Source organism: Heterocephalus glaber, unplaced genomic scaffold (assembly GCF_053883595.1).
Source record: "Heterocephalus glaber isolate CG9 unplaced genomic scaffold, H.glaber_assembly_v1.0 deba00001538, whole genome shotgun sequence".
Classification (NCBI taxonomy): Eukaryota; Metazoa; Chordata; class Mammalia; order Rodentia; family Bathyergidae; genus Heterocephalus; species Heterocephalus glaber.
The window spans coordinates 39,043,119-39,066,121 of record NW_028258333.1 but is presented as its reverse complement, the minus strand read 5'-3'; the positions used below and the strand labels follow the sequence as shown (position 1 = coordinate 39,066,121).

Sequence of the window (23,003 nt, the reverse complement as noted above, 5' to 3'; positions counted from 1 at the left end):
GCTTGCAGCCATAAAATTATGAGGCATCGCGTTCAGGCTGCACGGCACAGCACTGCACATGAGAATCGCTGTCTGCTGTTAGTGGTCTCATGGGGAGCATGTCTGATTGCATGCGGGTTAGTACCGTCCTCTCCCAATAAATCCTTTAACAACTCCCGCCTCTGGAAAAAGGGTACTGGACGGGTTGGACTCAAGTCGGGTTGAAAAACCTGATGTAGAGTCTATACAATGTCCTTTATGGTTGCCAGAGATCAGACCTCTACTCTCAGCCTGTTTCGCTTCTAAACAATAAGGGGGAACTGTGGAGAGCTGCGTGTGCCGCGCCTTAAAGATGGCGCTGGTTTCCGCCTTCCGCCATCCCGACGGCGAGAGCTCTTTATGATAAACAACTCCTTATTTGGCTGTGATGTGTCTGATGCTCTGCCCCCTCTTACGTGTACCTATCCGCATTCGCCACATGACTATCCATGATTGGTTGGTTCAGGGGTACTTATTCTAGGGACGGGTGCTCCCCAGGGGTAGAAGAAAAAGAATGTTAAGTTTTCCTGAATAAACTGCTAGAAGAAGAGCGTTGGTGTTGCGTCGTCATTGCTGGTCAAAGGCGAACGCGACACCCCACCCCCTTCCCAGCTGCCAGGATGTGAGCAGCTCTCCTCCACCATGTCCTTTCACCATGATGTTTCTACCTTGGAGTCAGCCTACCATTGACTGAAACTTCTGAAACTGTGAGTCAAAATAAACGCTTTCCTCATTTTATTTTTCTCAGGTATTTGGACACAGGGATGCAAATCAGACTAACAAAAAGTATAAAACTAAAACAAAATTAAACTATTTGGTAGGTTGAAAAAGCCCCCCCCCACAATGGCCACATCCTAATTCCTTCAACATGTGACTTTATTTTTATATGATAAAATGGACTTTTTGTAGATGTCATTAAATCGAGGACACTGAGATGGTGAGATTGCACTGGATTTTCTGGGGAGCCCTAAATGTCTTCACAATGTCTTTATAGTACAAAGACAGAAACATATTTGACACAAAGACAGAAGAGGATGTGGTAATGAAACAGAGAAAGATCTGAAGATACTTTTCTGATAGCTTTAAAGACAGAAGGGTCATGAGCCAAATAATGTGAGGAATGAAACTATAATCTGGAATATAGAGGAAACAAGTTCTTTTCTAGAGTCTCTCAAGGGAACTCAGTCCAGAAAACCCTTGTTCTTGACCAGGTAAAACAGGTTTTGAACTTCTGAGCTCTAGAACTGTAAGAGCGTAAAAAATACTCACATATAAGCCACTAAGTTTGCAGGAGTTTGTTATAGCAGCCATTGACAACAAATATAAACTGTAAGTACAATCCCTTGGCAGTATCTAAAACATTAATAATCAAGAATAGTTATTGGAGCTTACTATACATCAGACTGTGTAATGTCCCTTATGTACTTTGAGTCTTTGGAGTCTTATATAATTTCTATAAGGGAAATATATTAAGAACTCTAATTTATAGGTATGCAAACTACGTCACAAAATTATCCCAGTACAGAATTGGAATTTGAAGCTAAGTACCCCATGAGTCAGATTTTCATCCTGTTACACAGATTCTTTAATATCTATTTTGTGGTTCTTTTCTATTTTAATATGATAGAAGGTGAGGGGTTATGGTGGGTTACCTCAAAACAACACTACCACAAGGGTTCGCTTTGTCTAGATCCATAATATCATTCATTTCAAAGGATTATTTCAAATAGTTGCTTCTTAATACATGAAAAAACCGAGTCATAAAAAATTAGGGCTACCGACGGCAAAACTGGAAACAGCCTGGTGGCTTCCCTCTGTTGGGCCTCATGGAGTTGTGACCTTCATTGTCTTTCTCTAGGACATTGCTTAAACTTGTTTGGAGTGCTGGTTTGGTGTTCATGAAATTTCTCTGGTGTTCTTTGTCATGGAAGTATCTAATTTCCCCATCGATTTTGAAAGATAACTATGCAGGATACAACAGTCTAGGTTGGAAGTTATTTTCTTTTAGAGCTTGAAATACTTCACTCCAGGCTCTCCTTGATTTGAGGGTTTGTGTTGAGAAGTCTGCTGTGATTCTGATGGGCTTTCCTTTGTAGGTGATTTCTTTCTTTTCTCTAACTGCCTGTAGAATTTTGTTCTTCTGTTGGGTTTCTGGGATCTTGACTATTATATGTCTAGGTGTAGATTTTTTTTTTTATCATGGTTAGTTGGAGTTCTATATGCCTCACTTATCTATACATTCAATTCTCCACCTCTGTCTGGGAAGTTTTCTACTATTACTTCTGTGAACAGTTTTTTATGTCAATTGTACTTTCTCATGTCTTTTTATGGACTCCTATCAGTCTAATGTTATTCTTCTTTGCATCATCTAGCAACTGTTGGATTGATTTCTCATGGCCCCTTACTATCTTTGAGAAATCTCTGTTTTCATGGTACTTAACCGCAATCCTGTCTTCTATATCTGATATTCTGTCTTCAGATTCTCTTAATCTGCTCTGCATGCTTTCAATGGAGTTTTTAATCTCTTGAATATCTGTTTGAATTTGTTTCATGGATTCCATTTCTTTCCTATGTTGGGCAATCATGGTTTCCATTTCTTGCTTATGCTGGGCATTCATGGCTTCCAGCATGTTTCTGATCTCATCTATTTTCTTATTTGTTTCTGCTCTAGAGCCTCTAATCATGTCTTTCACTCTGCTCACCATCTCTGTATTTATCTGGGAGTTTATTTCTGCTTTGAATTTTTCTAGAGCCTCATGCATCTGTTTTGTTACTTCCTGTGCTATCAGTTCAGGGTGTCCAGGTGGTTGATTACCAGACTTTTCCACCTCATTTCCCCCAGAATTTGCCTTTTGTGGAGTGGAAGCTTGAGTTTGTGCCTTGCTTAAATGTCTTCTCATTTTTGTTTTTAGTATTGTCCTTGGTTTAATTCCTGGATTGATATTTTGAAATTGCTTAATGTAGATATCTTTGTTGCTTGTGTTTAAAACCCTTGTGGAATGATTGCTTTTCAGAGGTGTCTTCCAGATATAGCTGATGTTCAGGTTTTACGACTCTAATGACTCTGAAGCTATTTCATTTTCACTATACCGGGAAGGAAAACTGATTAGATCAATCACAACATCTTAGCCCAAATGATACAATCAGCAACACCATAGCATCAAGAGCAGCTTAGAAAATGACAATTTATGGTAGTTATTAATCTATCACATTTAACTGTGTGAATTAAATCAAAGCCAAGGACCAACCCAACATATTTTTATAGTGAATAAACTCTTCAATATAACAACTTTACCCTTTGGGATGGGGAGTTAGAAGGAGTTGGGGAGGGAGGGACAGGTAGAAAGATCAGGAAAGATTAGCGATGAGGCTAGAAGACACAGGATGATCACACAAACTCTAAGAAATTGTTAAAGGCAAGAGGAAAAGGCAGAATGAAAGAACAAAGACATGAACAGAACCACCTAACAGCAACAGAGAGGCTAGATACTGTATTTACTTTCCTTTAAAACTAATGATAATCCAGAGAAGGAAAAAGAGAAGAAAAGAAAAATAAAGGAGAAATCCAAATTCAATCCAGGAAGGAACAGAGAGAGAGAGAGAGGAGAGAAAAGAAAGGGGAAAAAAGAGAAAACTAAAAATTTGAACAGAGTAGAAAAAAGTAAAAATTAAGAATTAAAGATAAGAGAAAAATTTTTTTTTCTTTTTTGCAAATAACAAAAAATAAAAATGAAGGGCCTCCTTCAGTGTATGACTCTGCTGTCACAGTAGGCAACATAGGCAGCCATGTGCATATACAAGTCAATGAGTCTCAGCAAGCCTGTTGCAGACCTGTGAGATTCAGGCAGATTCCTGGCTGCTAGTCCCAAGTTGAGCTCCCTGTCCTCCTGCAGGGTTGAACTCTGCAAAGTTCTACTGCGGGTTCCAGTTGCCCTTCCCCTGAAGATAGTGCAAGTTCCGATGGGAGGTGATGATCTGTCCAACTTACCAAGTACGGTGGTCTGGTGTGCCTTTATTGTAGAGATTCTCCTTACTTTTCCGCTGAGCTTCAGTTTTCATCAAGGAGCCTGAGAGGCCCTCTTCCTGTTGCTATCTTCTGCTCTATCTTGTGGCGCTCAGGACAAGGGCCTTTATAATTCCCTGTGCCTTGTGCCCCAGGAAGAGCCTGGAATGGAGCAGTGGTTGGGTTGGGGGGGGGGCCTTCATGCTTCCTGGCTCCTCAGCTTGCACTGGTTGGTCACACTGAGTGGCTGAAATGATAACGCTTTGGATGCATTAGAGTAAATAAAATATATTTTAAAATAATTTCACCTATTTCTTTTAACTTTTATAAACATGGCTACTACAGAATGTGATATTAAATGTCTGGCTACAGATTTCTATTTGATAGTGCTCCACTAGATTTTTATCCCAAACAGTACAGAAAAGAGTCCTTTTCCAGGCTACATGAAACAATCTCAGCTTGAACATTTTCAGAGTCAAGAAGGAACTCGAAAAGCTGGCAATTCCATTTTTGAATGGCTCTTACAGTCACTTTCTACTAAATGAACATCATAGATAAGGGGAGAAGATAGATTATAAATATATATTCTCAAGAGAAGGATTTCAGATTAATTAATTCTAGCCTTGGTCTTACCAGTGTAAAACTGAGAAATGATTCCTCAGATTACTACGAAATTCAAAACCATCCCTCAAAACATAATACCATAAAATAACTGAAAGAAAACATTGGATTTTTAAAATGGAACACAAACTTAGAACCTACACTTAAAAACACATTAAATTATTTAAACATTAAAAATTACTCTATAAAGGAAAAAGCACTCTAAAACCAAAAGACAAATAAGCAACTGAGGGGCAAGATGGCTCTCATGTGACAGACACAGATCCTGATTTCATAACAGAAAACCAAATCCTACAATTCATTTTTAAGCAACTTAGCAACCCAACTGAAAAGTGAACAAAAGATGACAGTTCACACAAGAAAAAGCACAGTGGCTGTTAAACATGTAATAAGATGATCACCCTTGCTCATAATAAGAGAAATGCAAATTGAACAACTACAGTGAAATACCATTTTCTGTCCATTAGTTTGGTAAGCATATGAAAGCTTCCAGATGCTTGGTATCATTGAAGTGTAGGAAGTATAACATGGAACAATATCTTATGAGGGCAATTTGGCAATAAGTAGCAATATCCCATAAATATACTCACAGAAGTTCACAAAACAGTGGATATAAGACTATTCACTGGACAAAAATTGTTACACCAAAGAATTAAATCCAAAATAAATACCACCAATAGGAAACTGGCCAAGTTATGGCACATTCATATAGCACTGTGCAATAATTTATAAGAATAAAACAAGCAAAAGATCCAGAATAGCCAACACAATATTGAAGTAGGATCTAGTCACAGTACTTATACTCCCTGACTTCAAATCTTACTACAGTAAACTACAGTAATCAACATACTGTGGTTTTGCAAAAAAATTAGAAAATAAATCAGCCCAACAGAAGAGAGAAACCAGAAATAGACTCATATAAATATAATCAATTCATCTTTGACAAAGGAGCAAAGACAATAAAGTGAAGAAAATATCATTGTTTCAACAAATGGTGCTGGAACAACTGGACTTCTGCCTTCAAAAAGAGAAAATGAATCTAGACAAAAACTTTACTTAAATCCTTCATAAAAAATAACTCAAAATATATTATAATGTGAAATGTAAAACAAAAGTCTATAATACTCCTAGGAGAACACATTGGAGAGAACCTAGATGACTTTGAGTATGATGATGAGTTTTAGGTACAGCACCATGGCCGCAGTCTGTGAAAGAGACATTTAGTAAGCTGGACTTCATTCACATTAAAAACTTCTGGTCAAAGAAAAACACTGTCAAGAGTATGAGAAAACAAACCAAAGACTTGGAGAACATATTTGCAAAAAATACATCTGATGGGCTGGGGATTTGGCTCAGTGGTTTCACTGCCTGCTGCACAAGCAGAAGGATCTGAGTTCGATCCCCGGCACCAAAAAAAAAAAAAAAAGATATAGTAGGGCCGGGGATTTAGCTCAGTGGTTTCACTGCCTGCTGTGCAAGTGCAAGGACCCGAGTTCAATCCCTGGTACCAAAAAAAAAAAAAATACATCTGATAAAGGACTGTTAACCAAAATACATAAAGAATTCTTAAATTTCAATAGTAAGAAAATAATGTGATTTTAAAATGACCAAAAAACCTTAACAGACACTTCAACAAAGAAGATATGCAGATAACAAATATGTGTGTGAAAAGATGCTCCACATCATATGTCATTGAAGAATTATAAATTGCAACAATGATGGAATATGACTCTATGCCTATTAGAATGACCAAATTCCAAAGCATGACAATACCAAATGCTGACAAGGCTATGAAACAAGAACTCTCCTTCACTGCTGGTGGAAATGCAAACTATTACATGCACTTTGCAAGACACTTTGGCAGTTTCTTACAAAATTAAACATACTCTTTCCATAAAATCCAGCAAATTTTACTTCTTGTTATTTACCAAATGAGTTAAAACATATATCCACACAAAAATCTGCACATGGGTATTTATCCTATGTTAACTCATACTTTTTCAAAACTGAAAGCAACCAAGGGGTCCACGTGGTAGTAAATGGTTTTAAAAAATCCTGTAGCATATCCAGATAATGAAATATTATTCTGCAATAAAAAATGTGAGCCATAAGGTCATGAGAGCACATGGGGGAAACAGATGCATATCAGTAAGTGAAAGAAACCAACCTGAAAATGGTACACACCATATGTTCCAGCTATAGAACATTCTGGAAAAAGCAGACTTATGGAGACTGTAAAATAAGCAATGATTTCCAGGACTTTGAGGGAGGGAGTGATAAGTAGATGGGACACAGAGAACGCTTTGGGCAGCGAAAGTACTCTGTATGATACCATACTGGTGGATACATGTCACCATAAATTTGTCAAAATCCATGTAATGTGTAACACCGAGCATGAACTCTAATATAAACTGATAACAAGCTATCATAGTAGGTTCACTAACGACAAAAATAGTACCACCCTGTTTCAGCAGAATGCTAATGGTGGTGGGGTAGCTACTCTAAAAAATAAAGTATATTTGAAACTTATAATTAAAAAAAATAAGATAGTTTGTCATAGTTAATTTTATGGGTAAATTTGACTGTCCATGAGGTACATAGACATTTGGTCAAACATTATTCTGGGTATATCTGTGAGGGTGATGCCAGATAGGATTACTATTTGAATGTAGTTGGGCCTCTTCCAAACAGTTGAAGGCCTGAGAGAAACAAAAAGTCTGACCTTCCTACAAGCAAAAGAGAACACCTCCCACCTGAATGCTTGAGCTGAGACATTGATCTTTTCTAGCCCTCACCCTCCAACTGAAACACCACCTTTCTTGGGGCTCATGCCTACCAGTTTTCAGACCCTTGGCTTTCCTGGATCTCTGATTCGTCAACTACAGATCTTGGGACCTCTAATCCTCAATAATTGCATAAACCAGTTCCTTAAAATAACACACACACACACACACACACACACACACACACACACACACACACAATACTCGTTCTGTTTCTCTGGAGAACCTGGATGTTCAGGTCTCTAAGAATTTTCATATTTCATTAAATGAAAAAAAATTAAAGTAAATTGTGCTCACACATGGAGAGAGAGACAGACACAGACAGTGAGAGACAGACAGATAGACAAACAGACAAACTAGGTATTTGTCCATATAGTACAACAGGCACTTTTCATATGATATTTTTTAGGAGTTTTTAGGGTTTTTTCTATGAACATGTGTTTCCTATTCAAATAAATATGTTTAGAGTAAGAATAAAAATGCCTTGACTAAAAATTACTATCAAAAGCTTAAAAACAAATACTTTGAGGTAGACTGTTCAGCTTGTGAGCTTGAACAGGGAGTAGCCAGCCATACTGTGGTAGCCTACAGTGATATTTTGTTCCTTCCACAGTGGTTTTTAAGGCTCACCCTGGGCCTGGGTCTGGAAGGATGTCAGCAATGACTGACCCTGAGAACTGAAGGAAAAACACCACCCTGCACCTCTTCCCAGATCACCATCTACCAGGCTGACCCTGCCCTCTCTTCAGGAAGGCAGATGCAGAACTCTTCACCCTCCTCTGGCAAATAGGACATGAGTCCGCAAGGGAGCAGCCCAACTGTCAGGGTTCTCACCTCCCCTACCCAGGTTCTCTGACAGCTGATCAGAGCAATCAACTAAGAATCGCATAAGACCAGTGCCCAGATAGAATGCAAACTACTGAGGGTGAGGATTCAGGCAAGGAAAATTGCTTTGCCCACTAGCACTTGGCACTCTTGTATCAAAAACCCTGCCTCACTCATACAAACTTTTCCAAAATGAACTGATCTTCAGAATAAGCTAGCCCAGACCATAGCACAGTTTCTCAAACCATACCTTTATATGTCAGCTTACAGCCTGGTGAAATCTGCTTCTCCTTTGTCCATTCCATGGGCAGCAAGTGACTGTTGTGACATCTATGTCCTCTTCTATGAATGCCCACTCTAAATAGTTTGGAGTGACTTGCAACTATGGCATGGACATTTCTCATCTGCCATTGTGATCAGCAGAGATTTGGGACCTGTAACACCAAGGTAGAGGAGGAAATATTGTACATGCAGAGCAATCACCAGGTCCTCTAATAGTTCAAGAGAAAAATTCCCCATGTCTCTTGGCACAAGGAGCGCAAAACCATGTTTTCCATGGCTTCACCACAGGGAACCTAGTTTAGGAGTCTTTAGCCACCTATTTGCTCCTAGATATGTAGATTAAAATGGCTCTGTTTGTTTTTTCATTTGCAAATAGAGAATAATAACTCCTTTCCCTGAGGTAATAATAAGGACTAAGTGAGATAATATGTAGAAAAGCACCTAGCACCTACTCTGCTCATTGCACCATCTTGGCTAGTGAATTTAACTTACTTTCCCCGAACAAATGCAGATGCTTGCTGCAGCATTGTGCATACATAAAATTAGTAACACCTCAAGTTGGTAGCCTCCTTACAAGCTTTTCATGGTCTCTTTATTTCAGGTAAACTGTAACCCATATACCTTCTTTTAATACTCCCTGGAAACTAACAAAAAAAGAGATCACTACGTACCACGTGTGGGCCCTTAGTAGAAAAATGAAGAGGGGGTCTAAACCTTGTACAATTTTTAGTATCAATTTTTGTATCAATTTTTAGTAACCCTTGTACAATTTTAGTGTATCAAATTTTAGTATCAATTTTTAGGGACCAGTGAGCTATACCATAAGAGGAGTTTAGATTCTAACGTTTTTAAAGTATTTTTTATATTGTCCTTTCTTTCTAAACCAAGCTACATCCCCAATCCTGAGTTTCCAAAAAATGTTGCCACAGAGAAGACCCTCAATAACAACAACCAGTGCCCAAGTAGTGGTCTAGCTTTCATATGTTTGAACTCTAATTTTAATTGTCTCAGTAACCCTAAGATAGGTACTATTCTTTTCCCCATTTTGCAGTGAGGTTAATCTGCCCATATACCAGGCTCATATGGTGGACCCAGAATCAACCAAAGCTGTGTGCTTAATCAGCAAGTTAAACAGTCCTCTGCAGACCTGCTCACTGGTGGCCCACAGACAGAAAGAGGAAGAAGCCAGTGTTTGAAGTCAGGAAGAAAATGTTCTTCTTTATCCCCCTTCTCAATGCTGCCTTTTAATGCCAGACTCTCTTAATTCTACCTCTGCCCAGTTCTCTAATCTATGCACTCTTCTCCCTTTGAATGCTTGATCTTTTAACTTTGATGAGGACTTTAATTTTAGATGTTTGACTTATGTCTCTTTTTCCCAGTTTTTCTCTCCATTTCTGACTCCTGACCCTTGCCTTTTCTAATCCACTGTTTTCCACTCCCCGACCAAGCTCTTATCTCCTGATTCTGTTCTAATTTAATTGGTCTGCTCACTCCACCAGTTATACCCATGGATTTCTACATTTCTATGCTATTTCTCAGGTCCCACTGCTTTCAGATACACTGGATTCACTCCTGCATAAAGCCTTTCTTTCCTGATCATTTCAGCAAGAACTAGGATAACCTCTCTGGATTTTTATCATCTGCATCTCTAATGGCACACCTGAAAATATTCATCAAGGGTCTTCTCTACTGTGGAATGTTCATCTCATCTAACACAATGCTACATACACAACAGAAGCCTGACAAACTGGGTTAAATATTAGCCACACTGATATCATGTCTCATCAAGCACAGCAGCTATATCCACTGCCTTCCTTCAGTTTATTAAAGGTCTACTGTAAAGTTCATGTTTATAAAACTTATATCTGCCCATGATCATTATTATTGCCAGAAAAAGCTATATAAGTACACTGTGTGTGCAACTGGCAAAGAGAGCTATTCTTCAAATAAAATAGAGAAGGAAATAGCCAATATTAGAAGACAGAGAAAAAAAGACAATTGCTGCAGCAAAATAAAAGACAGTTGAATTTGGGGCAATCTTAAAATAAATACTACCCCAAGGCCAATTTAAAAATATGAGAGGTAAAAAACTCTGATGATATGGTGAAAACTTGATTTCAATAAATTAAACAATATTTACATTTTTGTTGCATGCTGTGACAAAATTAATCATACTCATTTTTCATTTGTTTTTATTTACTTTCTGATCCACAAATATATTTGTGTAAACTCTAGAATTTGTCTGCATTGTTTTATGCTTGTTTTGATAATCATAATTTTAATAAATAAAATACATTTGCAGTAAAAAAAAAGATTACATTCATCATGGGGAATTGGTACATGTACATAACACATCTTAATTTTTTATATCCTCTTTCCCTCTTCTTCCTTCCCCTCTTCATCTCTTAGTGCTAATTGTATTTAAATAAGAGGAATTTTCTTTTTCTTAAAAATAAATCAAAATAATTAAATATGAAGTCCACTGTGATTTTCCAAATCCACCAGACCATTGCTAACTCACCAAAGTCAGGAAGTAATAATAATTCCCTCTCTTTATAAAATGCCTTTTCTCCCCCAGGAAACTTCAAAGCTCTTTGCTTATGCTGGGCTCTGCAGCTGCCAGGAAAGAAATGTGTCTCCACTTACCTCCAAGGGGATCAGAGCTCATGAGGAACCAGCTAGACCCACAGCCTACAGGCCTTCCCAAGGCCCACTGTTACTCCTATTCTTTGAGAAATGACACCCCAGGCTCTGGGGCCAGGGCAAGAGAATAGAAAAGGTGACATTAGTGCAAAGCTACTCACTTAAGCAAGCATCATAAGATCAGGAATGATGTGAACTTAATGCAATTCCAATCAAAATTCTAAGAGCATGTTTTATAAAATAAAATAAAAAAACAAATCCTAAAATTCATGTTGAGCCAGAAAACAATTTCTGAGCAAAAAGAGTTTTTCCTGTGGTTAGCTGACCTAATTGTGCCACCCCCAGTTCATGACTCCTCCCACACCTAACACTTGTCCTCCTTCATTGTCCTTTGTTCTCAGGAAGTGTCTGCATCCAGTGTACTTTTCTATCAAATCGTGTAAACTAAATGTAACTTCCTCAACCAATGAACTGGTGATAAATGCCTTGTTTCTGTGTCCCAAACTACTCCCTTCCCTTAATCCCATTCACTGCCAGCTCCGGGCTGATTGCTTTGGAGAAATCCCCGATCAGTCTGCTGCCATAATAAAGCTGTACACTTGCCTCCAAATATATATATATATATATATATATATCAGGAATGAGCCAGATATGGCTCAATAAACCATCATAGCAGTCATTGGGATGGATAGGAGAGTAAGCATTTGCTATGACTCTCACAAGCTTTAGACAAATACGTGGGCCCAGACTCTGAGACAGATTCTACACTCTACTGTGGTATTATACAAAGCTTTAATTTTATCATTAGCCTCCAGGTTTACTGAGCATCAGATTTATTCAATTAAGTGGCATCAAAGCTGTTCTCCAAATAACATAGACCTTCAGTGGAAAAGGATAAAATTCTTCAGCTAGAAGGACCTTAGATCTCACAGATTCCTCATTCCCATGGCTTGCTGACCCTCAGCACCACTATGAGCATCATCCCGGATAGGGACAGAGTGACTCAGTGGCATCCTTTGTCTGTGTTGATTTGTATCATTTATGATGCTGGATATGTTCTAGAGAAAAGAGGTCCAAGCCTCTAAGTCTCATTTCTGTCATTACTGGGCTTAACATGACCCATGAGAGTCCTATGTATCATTGGTATAAACCACAGAATTGCTGACCACAAGAAAATTGTAGTCAGCATTGATCTTTCTGCTAATTTTGTATATCTATTCTGAAGATTAAACCTTAACCCAATGTTCTGAGGATGAAGAGTTCTCTCCCTTGTTGGGCTTTTCTGAACACTACTAGAATGCACCTAGAGGGTGGGTACATTATATAATCTCAAGGAGAGTATAAAATGATTTCCAGTGCACAGAGAAAAGAGGAAAGAAGACATAGGAAAATTATAGGCAAAACATGTAGACATGGACATGCACAAAGTGCCTGACTTAAAAATATGCCTAAGTAGGCTGTGCTGGCTGGAGGACAGGGAAATGATGGCATGCCTCATGAACTGGATCAGCTCTTGTGTATGTTCAGAAAACATTTTTTTTCCTTTGAGAGGCCCAGGCCCCTCAGTGCTTTGGAAGGCCAGTAATTTTGGAATGGAGTGAATGTTATACCCCATTCATCACTTAAATTTCCCTGCAAAAGTGAGTAGCAACACCCATATTTTGTGAGAACTCCTAGAAGGACAAAGCAACCTCTGGTTGTTTTTAGATCGTTACCATGTTACAAGAAGGAAGAGGTCTCTCCTCTTTCATCGCTACACATTGCTGTGATGGCTGACTACAGAAATTAGTAGTTTTCAAAATATCAGCAAGGTTAATAATTATTGGAAAGAAGCAAAATAGGAAATCAACCTAATAGGCCTGATCCCAGTCCTGATCCCAGTCCTGGCTGGGCTACTCCACCCTTGTATTCCCCACGTAGTGAGGATGGCAACCAACATGATGTAAATTTCTTATCCACTCATTACTTCACACACATCATCTTAGTTAATCCTCTCCAAAGCATCTAAATATTATTAATCCTATTTCATAGATTATAAGACAAATACTCCACAAACTCACAGAAGATCAGGTAGTAAGTTGTGAAGAAGGACACACAACTAAGTTGTTCTAATTTTAAAACCAATGTTTTCTTTATTACACCAAATTGCTTTTCTGTGTCTGATATCAAGACCCCTCTCTGTCTTTCAATAGTGTTAGTTCTAAATTTCTAAAGTGATTCTGATTCTGGACAGAGTTATGATAGTTGAGTCCTAATAGGAACAACTTATCCATAAAAAATCTTATCAGAGAAGAGCAAAATAAAGGAAAGTATAGTAAACTAAATATTGCAGTACAATTCTAATAAAAAATTTTGTAATTTCCTTGTAACATCTTTGATATTTCAAGAAATATGAGATGCAAGATGCTCCGTGAATATCTGAATTATTCTACAACACTATAGATTGTCAACCTACAAGTCAGGAAGTTTTTAAGAATATCTACCCAAAAAGTATATGTATATTTTTAAAAAGCTGTGTGACCAGAAAACTTAACAATATCACTCAATTTCTGTATTATATGCATATGTGTATACATAACATATATATTGACATATGTATCTCTATCTGTGGGGTAGATGCATATGTACGTAGATATTAGATAAATCATTGATCAATCTGCCAAACTCCATCCATCTGGCTGAATTGAGTGAACGCTCTCTAGCACCATTTTGCTTTTTCTCTCAGCATTGGTAGAGTTGATAATTTCCTTGTTCTTGAAACACTGTCTCCACCTGTGGCTGGGGTTCTCCATTTAGAATACTGGCAACTGCTCCTCAACCTCATTTGCTGGCTCCTCCCACTCCTTCTGACTTCTAAATGTTGGAGTGCTCCAGGGCCAGTCCTCACTCTACATTATCCCAAGTTTATCTCCTCTAAACTTGTGGCTTTAAATAACATTCATACACTTGGCCCCAAAATGTGCACCTCCAACTCAATCGCTCCTCCAAGCTCCTGGCTTCCGTATCCAGTTCCCTTCTTGATGTTACCTGTTGGCATCTAGCCATCATTCAAACTTCACCCATTTAAAACATCATTCCCAATGAAACAGCTCCCCTTTCACAGAATTGTTTAGTGTAGAAACCCACAGTTATTCTGAATCCTCTTTGTCCTCTAAGCTCTTCTTTAATCAATTAACAGATTCCATTGACTATATCTTTAAAATATGCTTCATGTCGTTCCACTCCAATGACATTACTGTAGCCCAAGCCTTCGTTACCTCCCATCTGACCAGTTGCAAGAGCTTCTTTACAGACCTCCTAACGTTGGCTCCTTACCATCTTTGGTTTAGTCTCAATACAAAGCCAGTTAGAACTTATTAAAATGAAGCAGATCATGCCTTTGTACAAACCCTTCATTAGATTTCTATCACACTCACAATAAAAATCCAATGACCTACAGTGCCTTCTATGAGCCAGATCTGCCTCCCCCCTGGCCCTCATCAACCACGCTCTCTCTACCACTTGTTCTGATCCATCCACCCAGCCTCTTCTTGCTACTTCCAGTTGTGCTTCAAGCTTGTTTATGTCTCAGGACTTTAAATTGACTCTTTCTTTCCTGGAACATTATTTTTCAAGTGTTCACATAGTCTACCCCTTCACATAACTCAGGTCTGTCTCAAATGGAACTTCACTGGGGAGGTCTTCAGAAAATCCTATCCAAATTTATGCTCTATTCTTTTATTTTGCTTTAACTTCTTCAATGCCCTTTGAATTATCTGGAACCATATATTTCAGTTATTATTGCATTCATTATATTCATTACTTGTCCATGCACATTTACTCTTAAACAGGAATGTTTACCTATTTACCTATTTATTCTGACTCTACATTAGAATGTAATCCCAAGGGTCCTTGGCTGTCATGGTCAGTGCTCTATTTCAGTGTTCAAGATAGTGCCTGGAACACAGCAGGCACTAAGGCAATGTGTGTTGACTGAGTAACTTAATATTTCACGACTTGTTACTTTGGATGTGGCTTTTATCTTTGGTATCTGCCAATGAACTTGCCACTTAATTTTTAATCCCTTTAATACCAGCTAACCCCTTTACTAATTATGGCTAGAATCACTTTCCTTTCTATTTTTAAATTTTTACATCTCTGCCAGTTTACCTAACTATTCTCTTCTCTGAATAGTTCCTACACAACATAGGTATCACAAGGGAAAGGGTATCTTTAACTGTATTTCTCCAGAGAGAAATATCTGAATTAGCACCAGAGAGAAAGTTTTTTTTCTTAACCCTGCCTCCTCCCAATGACTCTCCTACTTCCATCTCAGCCCTGGACAAATGCAAATATGAGACCCCACAGCATTGGTGTTAGGTCACTTTTTGCCACGTGCTGGGATCTACTCATGTCTATTGCTGTGTACATGATGTAATTATACAAGAAAGTTGATGAGAAAACTCAACATTATTTCTCTTTTTGCCTGAACGTAGACCAGCAGGCTCCTGTTGTCTGGGGCTGAAGAGAATGCTCCATTCTTGTTCACTATCACAGCATGGACAATAGTGTATGTATGTGTTGTGTGTGTGTGTGTGTGTGTGTGTGTGTGTGTTTATGGGGTTACCTAGCATGCAGAAATAAAACTGTAGTCAGATTGGCTTCAGTCTGGAAATGGCCAATGAGCCATGCTTACAGACTTTCATAAAAACATTAAAGTCCATTTCAGACTCTTAAAAATAAACGAATCTTTGAAAAAAGTATGTTAAAAACCATTTTTAAGAGATGCTTACAAATATCCTTCCAAAATACATGAAACAGTTGAAAAGACAATAGAGACTTACTATCCTAGAGTGAAACTACATTGCTAGAAGGCTTTTGAAATGACTGACAGCAACATTACTTTCCTGTACTTTACGGGAACTGCATTTACATAATTGCATAAAGTGATTCAGAATTGACCTCACGTGTGAAAACAGGCAATGGATGACAGTAAGATGTCATGGTGAAGGAAAGTGCATTATGGAAATAACTTGTCAAAGCTAAGAGATCAGACTATTTTTCAGGGTCCATGGAATTTGTAATCATGAATTTGCTGCTCCATTCGTTCCTTTTAAAGAATGTGATGCAGACTACTGTAAAAGTGCCTATATGTGGCCTCCAATTGTTATTTCCTAGGCATCAGTAAGGAAGAAGAAAGAATTTCCATAATCTTTGAAGTGCAAGCAATCAAATCATTTTCCTTCATTACATTGTTTCCATTCTCATTCATTCTGACTGTAAAATTGCAGGTGTCCTCTGATAACTAATTCCAGTGGGGGGCAGAGATTTCCCCTAGGTGACCTGGAATTCATTTAAAGTAGCACAGTTCTCAATCCACTTTATTGAGTAAGTGTTGGAAACAAATCAGATTTTAATTTATGTAGAATTAAGATAAGAATATGGATTATTGGAGAAATAAGTACCAATGAAAATGACGTTTTCCTACATAAAATACAAAATCAACATTTAAATAAAGAAAAGCATTGTTTTCTTTATGAACATGTAATGAACATAGAGCCTTCTCCTAAAGCAGTCTATTTTCTAAGGCAATACAAACGGGGGAACATTTTCTGATACTTGCAACATGTCTCTCCAGACAAGAGCATACACATGATCTTGGAGCTTTCCATAGCAACAAAGGAGAAAAATAATCCACACTGTTTTGTTCCCAGGCAACCCTTACCATGTACCTACTATGTGTCAGGCATTTATCCTGACCTGTGAAAACAGAATAGCCCTTCCTGCGTTAGCAAGGAAAAGCACACACTGCAGCCTTGTGACTCACAAAGCACCCCATTTGTTGCCTAAAATATACAGTTTCTATTGCAAGACAGTGTACACAAAGCAAGATTCCTATGCTTTGACTCATCCTTGAGACACAATCATCATTTGTCAAGGAAGATAATTCTCAGTGGCCTCACGGACACACTTTCAGCTGTCACGTGGCCCATGCATGTGACATTCATGCTTTTCAGTCCTTCGTGCCTGCAGTCTGCTCTGCTCCAGCCAGCACCACAGTCATTGCCGACCCCAGCCCAAGAAGCAGCCTCCAAGAAAGCACAAGGTAGGACTTTCCACACAGTTCCTTGAAAGATTTGGTGGGACTGTCTGTCACTTGGAGGCTGCTTATGTCAGGGCCCCAGTCCCTCTGCTCACCTACACTCCCTGCCTCCTCCCCTATTCATTACAGTCAGTAAAAACCCACACCCACTATTGCCCTCCTCATTTCATAGGTGCTCTCTCAGAAGGTCTGTGTTCCTTGCCTGCATTTTTACCTGGCTGGAAACAGAAAGACTGAAAGCAGTAGGAAGAGTAGGGAGAAAGAGGAGTATGGTCTCAGAATCTTGATAAGACCAAATTTCTGATCATTTCATTTCAGTGTCTAAAATGTCTTTTCTTTGCCTAAAGCAAAACATACCCAAGGTTAAGTCCACAGAAAACTGTCAATATACAACCATTTGTAGACATACAAAAATGTCAACTTTATGTGGTTCGACCTGACAATAAAAGGTGACTTGATTCTTTTTTTTTACTCTGTTAGTTCTAAAGTTTAGCTTTTAAATATTCAGTTAGACTTTTCTAACCTGCCACTTTCCAATGTAACTTTGTTATTATGGGAATCTGGTTCTGTGTTCACAACTGACCACAAACAAATTCTGGAACACAACCCGTTCATAAGTTAAGCATAGCTTATGAAGAATGTTCTTTCCTGAGTAAGACAAGATTGATGGATTCCTTTTATTACAACTACAGGATAAAGAAACCACAAAAGGTTAACTTATATCCTCCAGATAGCCCTCTCAGCCTTTTGACTCCAAAACTCAGCCATAACCTGAGCTTATCTGGTGGTGAGCCAGGCCAGTCCTAGACTCAGAAGGCTCAGCCAAGGCCACATGTCTGAACACGGCAGCCCGAGAAAGGCTGACTCGTCAAACACGGACAGATGTGGAAATGCAAGTCTAAAACAGTGTTCCAGCCATGCCAGCCTGTTAGAATAGCCTGAGAAGAGCTCAAACCACTGTGCATCCCCAGAACTTCTGATCTCACAGGCAGAGATGCACCATGGGCATGGGCATCCAAATTTCACAAAGTTCCCTGGGGAACTCAATAAGCAGTCTCTTGTAAGAACCATGGTTTCAAAGATTAGTCCAAAACCAGGAAACAGCTTTATAGACTACAAGTACTATTATACTATATAAGGCATAAGTACTATTTATAGGTTCAGAATGAGCCCTTGTGCAGGATGTCACCCAAACAGAAAAGGCAGGGTCTGAAGGCCACGTGGAAGGTGCCTAAGGCACCTAGGCTGCCCAGAAGTCAGAATGTCCGTGGCGTGAGGAAGATGTCACACAGCATCACAGGGCCCCAGTCACAGGTTCACGGAGGACCCCACAGAGGGTGTTGGGAGAGTAAAAAGCAACCTCAATACTCTCTGTCACTCAGAAACTTCTGAGAACAGGCAGGAGTCAGGAAACTAAGGCCAGTGCCTAGGTGAACATAAGGCAGCACCATCCTGAAGGACGAGGTAATTCCATCAATGCTGTATCCTTAGCTCTTTTTTTTCTTTCTCCCTACTTTCATGTTGGTTCCGATTCCACCCCGACCCACCCAGAAGAGGCTTTATTATCCCAGCTGTAGGGATAAAGACTTCAGGGGCAAGGACACAGCAGGTCTTTATGGTTTTTCTCTCAGAATAGATAACTTACCTCCTTCTCTTTGTCATGCCCAGAAAACAGGGATTTCTCCTTTAAATTCTGCTCAAGATCTATTTTTTCAGGAAACTTTCCAACTAATGGTATAATTTATAGCCCACTCTCTCAGTTAGTACATGCACAAAGGAACCCAGCTGAGAGGGTTGAGACATGAAGTTGTGTGGCCAGATATGAGGCTCTTTCTGCCCAAAGGATCCTCTTTCTCTAATTTGCACCAAGGTCAGTGTGGGCTAGCAGTGCTTCTGACAGAAACTACAAATTTGTATCTATTTAAATGCTTGTTGACTGAATGATTAATCTACTGATTTTAACCCATCTCCCTGACAAAGTCGATAAATAAATGCCATATTTTAAACACTTGATGGAGAACTTACTCTGCACACACACACAATTTTCCTCCTAAAACTATTCATGTAACAACAACAAAAATATTCATCAAAAGTAGCAAGAAAAAGCTTGCACTCTGCCCAACCAATTTCATTCACTGACGACAGCAGAGAAAAGCATAAAGGCCCCTTGTTTTTCTGTCTTTGTTTCTCATGTTCTGTGCAAAATTGCACAGGAATTATGAACTGCTAGAAATGGTGTATAAATGACCAAAAACCAAACAACAGCTCCATAAGAGATCCAAGCTGGCCCCAGCTGAGCCAGGCTGCTGGAATTCTGGAACAAGAATTAGGGAATCAAGTTCCATCCTTGGCATGGGCCCCAGTTCATTGACCTTCACTTGCCCTCACATCCTCGGCCTCCCAGAGCACGCACAGGGCTTTGTGACAAGCAGTGCAGCACAAAGATCTTTCACTTGATACTTAACAGGATCTGAACATCTCAGATGGAGGCCACAAAGCCAGTTCCCACGAGGAGAGCACCTCAGACATGCCTGTCCCTGAAGTCCAGCTCTCCAAAGGATCTGTGGCTGGTTAGTTGTAGCTTTGGTGCCATGGGAATCATGGGTGAAGAAATAAGCTGTAGAAAATATCTCAATTCCCCCAATGGGACAGACATTCTTAACAAAGCTTGATCCAGCAGTGTAGAAAAATTCAAGTAACATGTGACTATGTCTTCAAAGAACAGGCATGTCCTCTCCATTCGGACTTGCCCTGGCTGCCCTCCCAATCCGATCCCTCCCCTAAGCTCACTCAATATTAAACCCTTTATGACATGCGTTTTGTCCTGTGACTCCTTTACCATTGTTCAGACTCAGATGAAGGTGACTCAAATGATTCCATTTGGACTGCAGATTCTGGTCCTCATCTCTATCTTCATCAGAAGAGTCATCACTTTTCTCCTGAAAGTCATATATATGCTAAAGGTGGAAACTCCAGCTAATGGAGTTCTCTGAATATATGTGCAATGCTCACATTTGGTTGCCTAGAGGAATTTCTTCTTTCTCTAAAACTGAAGGCATTCCCAAAGCAGGAAGGATGCAGGGAACTCACCTAAGAGAATTTGATCCCAGCTGGTCTCTGGAATCCAGTCCATTTCCTTCTCCCACACACCTCACTGGAATGTTTTAAGAGTATCTGGAACAAATCAAAAGGAAGTTCCTACTTAACATAAGGTGAAGTTTTAGTTATATCACATCCCAGTCCCCTCACCCTCTCCAGTGCATCTAATTACAAAGTCCTCCATGCCCTCATGGGTGGGAACTTGACGGTGGAAGGTCAGGTAAGGCAGGGACTAGACTCAGTTTTGACTGCTTTGCAATAATCAAATATCTCTCTAAATTTAAGTTAGTGTTCTTAAATTTGCTGAGCAAGAAGCCATTGGCTAAGAAGTTGTGATGATGCTGCCTCACTCAGTCTACACCCTAACTACTGCTCCCCAGACTTCAGACTCAGAAGTGGAGCCAAGTGACTCCTTAAGTCCTGCTGGAATCCTTGAAGCCTTTTCTATCTACTCAAAAACGTTTTAGGTATAATCCCTTAGTATTGGTCTCCCTCTCATCATTCAGGTCTACCAGGCTATTTAAATCCAAAGGAATAAAAAGTGGCAGACCGCATATCTGTGGACATTATTAATAAGGAAGTGAAATTCCAAAAACTCAATCTGGGCTGAGATGTGTAACATCTTTACTTATATCTTTGTATTTGGAGGGGGTTTTTCCTTTTTTCTTTTCTCTTTTTTCTTTTTTTTTTTTGGTACTGAAAACTGAACCCAGGGCTTTCACACTAATCTATATCACCAACTTCTTTTTAATTTTTTAAATTTTGAGACACCGTCTTGATAAGTTGCCCAGGCTAGGCTCAAACGTATGATCCTCCAGCCTCAGCCTCCAACAATGCTGAGATCATATGAACATGTGCCGCCACACCTGGATTTAACTGCTGTTTTTACTTCATATTTGTCCTCCAGAAAAATTATCCCCCAATAATAAAAATGTGGAACATATTTAAATAAGTACATATACATTCATTTACACACCTACAAAATTAAATGAGTAGTAATACAGGAGCCAATCTTTGGAAATGAATGAAACAGCCTAATTCAATGGTTCTCAACCAAGGGTGGTTTTGCTCCCCGGGGGACATTTGGCACTACCTGGAGAAATGTGTTATCAGGGCTAGGAAGTGGAATGAGAATGCTACTGGAGTCTCCCAGGTAAGGCTGGGGATGCACAGCCCCCTCACAATGTACAGTCCTCCATCATATCCAGTCCAAAATGCCAATAATGCTGGTGTTGAGAAACCTGGATCTAAAAACACAAATGGTCCTAGGTATACAAAAGCATTATTTTTCCACACAACTTAGAAATTCATTTATTCTCATTAATAAATTGTAGACTCATTAAGACAAGCATAGCATATCAAATAATAAATGGTATATTAAAAGTACTATGCACATTTGATAGCAAAGACTAACAGAGATGAGACCTATAGCTGCTCCCTTTCTTAGAGGTTTGCTGAGCAGCACAGCCGTTGACTCCTCAGGCAGTAAAGAGTGTTGCTGCCCCCTAGGGGTTGAAGAGGTCCCTCAAAACATCTCTGCTCCAAAGATCTGAGCTGCAAGGCTAGTAGGCGTGCACTTCTCACATGCACATGTGAAAAGAAAGAAAAAAATACCTTTGAGTTTTATGGCAAGAAATTGTTGTTTACATTTTTTATAAATGTAACTAAGAGTCTACAGTCAATTAAGTTTTTTCTCCATTTTATGCGTGTGACATGAAACTGAAAAGTCCAAGTTTCAAGTAAGGTTAGCAGGTATTTGGTGTCTATTTTTATTGTCATTTAATTGGGGTAGAAAAGAAAAGGTCAAAGGACCCACAACTCTCTAGTAGAACTGTCTTTCTACACACCCTTTTATTGGAATTATAGCAAGCCAATAACAAGTTGTAAAAAATTGTAAATCAAGAGAAGTCCTCATTTAAAAAATTATAAAAATTTAAAATTTAAATTAACTCTATTTAAATGAAAATTAAGAATCAATTTCAATAGACAAAGGTCTTCTTTAACCAACCATACTGCCCTAACACACACATACACAAACACATGCGCGCGCGCGCGCGCACACACACACACACACACACACACTGCCCACAAAGAGAACGATGCTGAAAGGACTTCTCTACAAGCTTTAAGAAGGAAGGAGAGAGTATTGCTGCCCCTTCCTTTCGGGCTCCAGAGAAGATGCACCCAGGCTGCAGCATGCATTCCCCAAAGTTATCACTCCCTTTTCCTCACCCTAGGTCTTCCTCAAGCTTCATCATGACCAGAGGGGCTGATCCTTGATTATTTTTTATGGACCAGAGATAAAAAACTTCTAACTCCTTCAACACAAGGATTCCAAAGCATCTTAAAACAATACAAAAACACATTTGGAGCTTTACAGCTTGCCTATGAAATAGGCCTGAACTCCTTTTCTGTGCTTTAAGCAAAGAAATTTGATTTTTAAAAACTAGGACTTTTTTTCTGACTCATCTAGTCTTCTACAGCCCAGACCAGTTCACAACTCAGCTCATAGTTACATAAAATGGAATGGCTCTTCCTCCTCGCTCTTTTCATGCAGCAGGCCTACCTACCTTCCATCTCTACCTTCCCTAGAGTCTTGAAAATATCAAAATTCAGACCTTACTTTATTCAAGGAGAAAAGCCTAGA

At 39.1% G+C, this 23,003-nt stretch overlaps 1 long non-coding RNA gene across 1 annotated transcript in view; it reads right to left on the bottom strand.

Annotated features, from left to right (window-relative positions):
• LOC110350066 (uncharacterized) overlaps window positions 1-23,003 on the bottom strand; it is a 153,295-nt gene that overhangs the window by 43,499 nt on the left and 86,793 nt on the right. The window contains exons 3-5 of the long non-coding RNA XR_002396368.2: window positions 20,348-20,431; window positions 8,501-8,684; window positions 4,007-4,268 (exon numbers count right to left, since the gene is read on the bottom strand). This is a non-coding gene — a long non-coding RNA (uncharacterized LOC110350066). The remainder of the gene's footprint in view (window positions 1-4,006; window positions 4,269-8,500; window positions 8,685-20,347; window positions 20,432-23,003) is intronic.